This window comes from Pelmatolapia mariae, linkage group LG20 (assembly GCF_036321145.2).
Source record: "Pelmatolapia mariae isolate MD_Pm_ZW linkage group LG20, Pm_UMD_F_2, whole genome shotgun sequence".
NCBI lineage: Eukaryota > Metazoa > Chordata > Actinopteri > Cichliformes > Cichlidae > Pelmatolapia > Pelmatolapia mariae.
Genome location: NC_086244.1, coordinates 22,480,962 through 22,489,436, shown reverse-complemented (window position 1 = coordinate 22,489,436; position 8,475 = coordinate 22,480,962).

Below are 8,475 nucleotides of genomic sequence, written 5' to 3'. Positions count from 1 at the left end.
TGTAGTGTTAGTCCCCAAGTCCCTGATTATAAGTGGATCACATATGACCTATAAACCAGAATGTGCATAAGCTGATAATGATTCATGGTTTTGGCATATGAGGCTTTAAATTAGGTGCATGATTGTGCCAGTGTGGTGTCACTGGCAGCATTTGGTTTTAGCTTCGGTGTAATTGTGTGGGGAACGTATTCTTTTGCTCAGGCAGCCCTTGTTTTGCTGCTCTTGATGTAGTTTGAACAATTGTGGTACCTTATTATTTTTGGTTTTGACTCCCAAGAAGTAAAAAGACTTCATTGTTTTTGTGTGCACTCATTTATCACTGTCCTCCGAGATCAATTCAATCAAAGCACGAGGAAGTAAACAAAAGAAAAAGAGTTGAGCGTCTATGCAGCTTATTCTCCTAAATTGCAAAACAATTATTTTTGCCCTTTTCTGCTGATTGTCTCTCATCATACAGTAATAGTCTGTGTACTTTTAACAGAATGAGGTCCCCTGGAATGTCACTTTTAGCACCTTCTTCATCTCTTCCACCTTTTTTCCACTTGAGATTGCCTGCAGATCTTTTTGGGAGTCTCTATTTGTCTCTGCATGTTCCGGTGTGCGTCTGTTGTCAGGCTGGTGTCTGTTGCTTCAGCCCGCTGTTCTGTAAAATCCCTAATCTAATCAGTATCTTTGTATCCAGCTGCTTCGCAAATCCTGCCTCCCTCCTTCTCATATATGTGATTGGACTCAGCCAATGCAAAATACGCTTGTCAAGTCAGCCAGGTTCAGAGTGGACCTCAAAGCTTAAACCCTGACCCTGATGCATCCTGCCCCCAGCAGAAAGTGATTTTTTCTCTTTACCATCTGCTGCAGGGAAGGGGGAAAGGGGAAAAAAAAAGAAACGCAGTGGTGCACAGGGAAACGTCTGCTCTTATCTTGCCCTTGAGAAACTGCAAAGCTCGCTAAGAGTCGATAATATAAAGGTTTAAATTCTCAGATGCAAGAAGAATGTTTTTGTTGAACATTAAAGACATGCGGGGATGTAGAAAAGACTATTTCAGACTTCTTTTGTTATTATATTTCCTCTTACTTAAAAATAATACCTTGGTTCAGAAAAACCTCCCTGAGATTAAACATCTCTTTCAAGAAAAACCTGACAAAGATAGGCAAAAAGAAAGATGAACACAGGTAAACAACATTACACAAACAACACAAAAATAAAACATCTCTCCGAAGGATATGTCACACTGCAGAGCGAAAAACACTCCAGCGTGAGTCCTAAATGAAAAATATGTTAATATCACAAAACATTTGGTGATGTGATTTGAAAAACAAGCTAAAGTGAAGGAAAATCAGGTGAAATAAGTAATGCCAAACTGAGAGTCAATCACTGAATAAATGACTGACATTGTGACAGGTTAGGTTGAGACACAAGAGCAGGTTTGACTCTCACATTATTGTGGAGGAAAGTCCGACATGACCTCCCAAGTCCCGCAGATGAAGGTTTCCCACTACCTCTATGTGCCAGTTGTGAACCTTTGAACCTGAATAGGTGTACCCTTGTTCAGTGTCTTTCAACAGCTTTTTGTTAGCATGGCTGGCAGCCAGGTTCTCAAATATAAATGAGTCAGTGCCTGGGTAACGATTTGGAGCGTTGCATTTTATTTCTTTTCTCTCCCTGGGCGAATTTGCAGTCTGGATGAGCTCTTTGCTGAAAAGGAGTTGCAGGCAGTATGAGATTGTTTGCTTGTCACGAGGAGCTGCTCAGATGCTCCATATGTTCTGTGTTCACTGTGATTGCAGTGCATTATTCAAGAATGTCTTACTCAAAGCTCCCACAACCTGGTGAGTGTTTTTCCCCCCTTTTGTTTCACGTTGCATAATCTGAATCACAAACACAGCATACTTAGGCACAACATGACTATCTCCACTTTGAAATTTTCTCCATTCATCCAGTCTCTTGCATAAAGTGACTGTAACTGTGAAGAGACAAGCACCCCATCTAGTGGTTTAAGACTTTAACATTCCAGTTACAGTATTTTTATTATGTTTTCTTATTAGAATTAACACTTCTACAAAATAAATAACAATGATTGAAAGCATTAATTTGTAGCATTTACATGATAACACTGAATAAAACTTTCTAGAAGACACACAGTACTTTAATAATGATGCAGTCAAAGCAGTCTTTATGTATTGGTTCAATTCTGGATAGTGACTGTCTTGTGTATATTTCTTGCATGTTGCCTGAATCAGCAACAGTTAGCTTAGTTTAATGGTGAAAAATTACTAGCCTTGCCCTGTGGAAACTCACTCATTTGATTCATTTAGCATATTGTTTACTTCATATCCAAGCTGCACATATTAAACACATGATGGATAACTTGATAAAACAAGGTGGTAATCTAGCCATGCTGGCTCCCAGTGCTTCCAGCGCTTTTTTTATGCTAAGCTAAATTACTGTGTGCCTGCTTTGGCTCCGTATTTAACAGACAGTTATGAAATTAATATTGATCTTGTTTTAATAGTGTAATTTTGTTGATTGCATTAAAAAAACAAAAACACTGATAGTTCTGGACATTGTTCGATTTTTAAACCCGCTTGAATCTTTCAGAGCGTAAGGCGGGCAGAAAAGAGAACAAATTTTAATTTGAAAAATTATCCCTCACTGAGGTGAAATCTCACCTCACTGCTTTCATGCTCAGATGTTTGGTGTTTACACGACCGTCGAGCACAAGCATAACTATCGATTATCATAATAGCACGTCTTGATGCGTATCAGTATATGAAGAGCAGACAGAGGGCTCGGGGTGTGAACTGCCCATGTCTCCTCAGCCTCTATTATCTCTGTTGATTGTTAACGGATTTCAATTAGGATTCGCAGGAGTTAATATGATTGCTTGCTGTTTACCCTTTCTTGCTTCCTTCCATGAAAGCCAATTATGCATGAGTAGCAGCGGATGACTACTGGACACTGCTAATAGCTCTGCTTCTCCCTTTGTGTTCACATTACTGAAGGATATGGGTTGTGAAATGAGATCGCTACTGACTACTGTGCTATCAATGATTGTGCTATAAAACATTATGGGCCAGAACATGGTAAATTGTGTGACGTGACTGTGGGGTGGCTGGCTCTCTGCTCATCCCCTGCTCTTTTATCTGTTATCCTCTCATCCCCTTCTTTTTTCCTGTTTCTGTCATCTCTTGTTTCTCTCCTCGGTTTCCATATCTCCGCTTTCCCCCCCTCCTCCCCGCTCTTCTGGCAAACCTTCCTTCTGCTCCATTCCTTCGCTTCTTGCCTCATCCCCTCTCATCATTTATTTCTCGCCTTTCGTTTATCCTCTCAACTTTTATCTCCATACATCAGTTCTTTACACCTCTCCTCTCCGCCTTTCATCTCCAGCCCCTTGGTTATCAACCCAGACAGACAGGACATGAGTCAGGCCTCTAGCCTTTTACCCTTCAATATCACTTATGAGAGATTGACATATCTTAGAAAATCCATTATACCCAAATCAATAAGGATTAACCTACATAATATAGACCTCTCATATAAATCACAGCCATAGAATTAATCATTATCTCATTACTGAGGGAATCCGCTGCCCACTTATCTAAAATGTCTGATTGCATGTATGCGTGTGTTCTCATGCATGACCACTTCTGTTCTGTAATGAATGAGTGAAGTTGAGAAACGCCGGGGCTTCATCAGACCGCAGCTTGTGTTCACTTATTAAGAAAAGAGATGGCAAGTGGAGAAGTAGAATGTTGCTTCACGTCAGCGAAAGATGGAAACAGCAATGTTTATTTGGAGCAGGTTTATCTGACTGCACTCCACAGTTGAGCCAGTGTGATGGATCCTGCGGCCAGCTGTCCGTGCCACCTGAGCCACGCTGCTGATGTCGCCATGTCGCTGCTCTCTGCTCAGACAGACACTGGGGGACATGAAGGGTGATGAGCAGTTAGCAGTTCCATCAAGGCTCTCCGGGGCCATCCGTGGAAAATGAAACCATCTCCGAACAGGTAACTCAATTTAACTCGTGGCCGCCTTCTCTGGAGCTACAAGCACAAATACTTTCCCAGCTGATGAGATGAGGTAACAGAGCATGGCCAGAGTCACTGAGTGCAACAGGAGAGGCCCTCTCCGCCCAAATTGCCTGGACATGGTCAAGGTTTTCCACCACTTTTACAGATGGAGAAGTGGAGACTGAAATGTTGAAAGGTTCTGGGGGTTTTTTCTCCTTCCACTTCAATCGATAAAATGGACTGGCTTTAATCACAGAGCTATTGAGTGCTGAAGCTAGCAGAATAGATAGTTGGTCTTCTGGAACCATTTCCAACTTTGCCCTGGTTCAGAAGTATTTCCGTGCACAGGAAGGAAAATACTGAATTTGGACTTAATTTGTAGCAAAGCAGATGAGGTGTCAAAACTTTAGAAAGGTTCTTTTATTCAGAGTTACTTTGTGCATTTTGCATGGAAATTAATTGCTTTTTTTTTTTGCTTTTTTTTTTTAAACGATGCGAAAAGACAATGAATATGTTATGTGAGTCTGTCTTGTTTTAGGGGTTTGTTTTCAAAAAATACTCACAGAAGGAGAAGTAAAAGCACTTATCATGCAGAAAATGGCTCTTAAAACCCACATAATATATGCATGTTAGATGATTATTAGACTGTTTATACAGGGTTTCAGGCTTCTGTAAAGAAATCTACACACCAGTGACAAAAGCACCTGACGGCACTTATTTCTACGGTTTTACAAGCCAAATAGTTTTTTGAACCCACTGGTTAATTTCTAGAAGCATAAACAAGAATTTTTTAAGCACTCACATATTTTAAAATCCAAAGTGTTAATCTGTAAAGAAATAAGCAATATAAAATGGCATTCAATGGAATTAAAAATTCTCTATTTGGGCTTAGTATAAACAAACAAAACTATAATTGAGTTGCTTTAGCAGTCTCAGTGTAGGTACCACAAACAGCTAAAGGGAGAGTAATCCTGAAATGGATGTTCACATTTTGACAATGAGATAGATTAGCTGCACCGATGAAGGGGTGTCACTCTCACATTGCTCACATCGCTCATTAGAAATCACTCTTATTAGACCATTTCATAATTGTTCTCCAGCTAAATTATATAACGATCACATTGACCTTTCCATGGTCCTGCTTAGTAGTCTGAGTTGGTACATTCAGGGAAGTCAATTTAATGAGTGCAATTTAATGTGTGGCTCAATAATGGTATCTTCTACTCTATTATTAATCACAATAAGAAAGTTAGCTCTGTTAATTATTGCAAATGTGTTACAGTGAAAATGCCAATGTGGCTTGAAAGCCTTCAGGTATTCCAGAGGAAGTGATGCAGGCTTCGTGCTTCTGGAGGAACTGTTAATAAAACGTCTGCTGCGAAAGTGAGCCGCGGCAGCAGATAGATATGACTCTGGATGTAGCCTGCTGTCTTTCGGTAAAGTATGTATGACTCCATTAGAACGCATTTGATGAAAGTTTAATGTTGCCGGTGGGCAAATGGGTCATTACGCCTTCATGTTGGGTGGTGTTGGGTGGAGGGGAGTATATAACCTGTACTGGCATCATACATTTACTATATTTCTTTCAAGCAGGTGCTACAACAACCAACCTTTCTGGCTGAAGTGACCTTGGGCTGGACAAAGAGCCCTTACCTGCTTCAGTTATGCTGTTCAGCAGCTGAATCAGAGGCACAGTGGAGCCACAGAATAGACATAACGAGAGGACAGACTGGCGTTGATCACCTGCAGTGATTCCCATTGACTATTCACTAAAGCAGACACTAATTCAAGTTGAAAAACAAAATGCATGGGAAAAATGATGTGCTGCCGTGGGTTCTAAAACGGAGAGATGCAGCCATATATCATGCCTCTCTGTCAGCCGCACGCTGTGAAAGTGAGGCAGAAGATGAAAAAGAGAAGGGGGGATGGGGAGTGGTGGGTAAGAAAACAGGATTGAGTGAGACTGATTGTCGCCTGCAGAGGGAAACCATTAAGCTCACCAAATATCATTATCAGATTTTCAATAAGGTTGCAGCCATCAGATAGTGAATACAGACAGTGCTGCTGCTTCTCTTTCCCATTCTTGCTGCACCAGGTGCAACGTGTTTTTGCAATTCAATCTGGCTACAAGGCCACGAGGAAGCTTTACTTATTGCTTAGATCCCAGAACAAATCACACGCCCGGCAAATATCAGGGGCTGGGCTGCCCGGGGAGTGGCTGGAGGCTCGGGGGCCTCAGTGTGTACTGTTGTTTGAGTGATTACACAATGATTACCACCTGCTGCGTACTGTTGTGTTGTGTATACTCTGCTGTACGGGGGCACTTGGGGGATTTACAGTGTTCTTCATTATAAACATTTAAATAGCTTTGCTGATAAAGTCTTTCCAAAATGAAACCATATTTCAATAGATAATCGCTCCCCTGTAAAGCCCCAAAATTCATCACAGGCCAAAGCTAATGAGAGATAAGAAACTGGAGATAAGGGAGTTTGGGCTTGCGGGGTGTTCTTTTGCTTTATTGTGTACTAAGCTCTAAAGTAGCTGAAAGGTTATAAAAGGCAAAATATTCTGCAAAAGCCAGCAGATATCAAGCACGCATTGGTTGGTTTGGATAAAATAAGAGAGGAGGGTAACCAAAGAATAAAAGTAGGAACCCATCTGTCAGTGCAGTCTGGCTGAAGTAGTCCCTCGCCTCTCTGTTTTGATTATTTCCTTATCTCTCTCTTTTACTGGCTGGCGGTGAGTAACAGTGACCCACTGGATTGCTTCCTAGACCATATTTCCTGGTCTGACTGTGGCATTGCAATTTATTCCTAATGTCAGTAGATTTTTTTTTTCTGAGGCATTTTCTGTAATTAATTCATGATAAAATAAACTTTATGTTGGGCATGTAGCTTACATGCTGCCATGAGGAGGCTGAATGTGACTTGGCGATTAATGGTCGGTGAAAGTGAAATGAAAATGAAAACAAATAATAGACTATGGGTTAGCTCTAATGAAAAGTCAGACTTCAGATATATGTCTGCGTGGATTTAAAAGTTTTCTTGTTCTTTACAGTCTTGAGAAAAGTTAGTTTACTTGAACTCTTAGACCAGTTAGGACAGTATTTTAAGCTAAAGAACATGGGAGACTTAGGAATCACATCATATTCCTTATCTCCAGACACTCGAATTTAAAAGTATAACAGTCACAAAAAACTTGACCAGGAAAATTCATGAATAAGGTCAACAAACGTCCAATAACATAAAATTTCAGTGAATTGCAGAGATTCTGCCTATTTGTAATGTTCATGTGGCAAAAGAAACAACAGACAACATCCTTGTTGCTTTCTTAGGGGAGTTTTGCCATCTCTAATGATTTTATTGTTTCCAGGTCTCACTAATAGTTACCATAGAAACACTCTTTCACAGGTGTGAGTGATTATTATTGTTGAAACACAGCTAGCGTTCCCCCGTGTCACAGAGAGCCTAAAAAACATGGAATTATGTCCATCTAGAAACAGATCTTATCACTCTGGAACCATTTAGGAAATACCTTTGGGCATTTATTTGGGCAATAATTAAAAACCCCAATTGGGGAGCAATCCATCCATCCATCCATCTTCTTCCGCTTTATCCGGGGCCGGGTTGCGGGGGCAGCAGCCTAAGCAGAGAAGCCCAGACCTCCCTCTCCCCAGCCACCTCCTCTAGCTTATCTGGGGGAACACCAAGGCGTTCCCAGGCCAGCCGAGAGATATAATCTCTCCAGCGTGTCCTGGGTCTGCCCTGGGGCCTCCTCCCGGTGGGACATGCCCGGAACACCTCACCCAGGAGGCGCCCAGGAGGCATCCTTGTCAGATGCCCGAACCACCTCAGCTGGCTCCTTTCGATGTGGAGGAGCAGCGGCTCTACTCTGAGCCCCTCCCAGATGGCTGAACTTCTCACCCTATCTCTAAGGGAGAGGCCAGCCACCCTTCGGAGGAAGCTCATTTCCACCGCTTGTATCCGCGATCTCGTTCTTTCGGTCACTACCCACAGCTCGTGGCCTTAGGTGAGGGTAGGGACGTAGATCGACCGGTAAATTGAGAGCTTCGCTTTTACACTCAGTTCTCTCTTCACCACGAATAAACGGTGCAATCCATCTGTCGATCTCCGGCTCCCTTCTCCCATCACTCGCGAACAAGACCCCGAGCTACTTGAACTCCTCCACTTGGGGCAGGAACTCATCCCCGACCCGGAGTGGGCACTCCACCCTTTTCCTTTATGGAGCAATCCATAAATTTTATTTCAGTGGTCAAAGACACATGAAAACTGCAGTTTTACAACATAGCAGCTTCATAAATGATGTGCCGACACAATAAACAACACTGAAAAAACCATGTGCATACAGGTAGTCCAGAACAAAAAAGTACACTTACCTATATATTTACCTATATGATTCTTGGTGCAGCTTTTGGTTGGCTTTGGTAGCAGTTTCATATTCAGGATT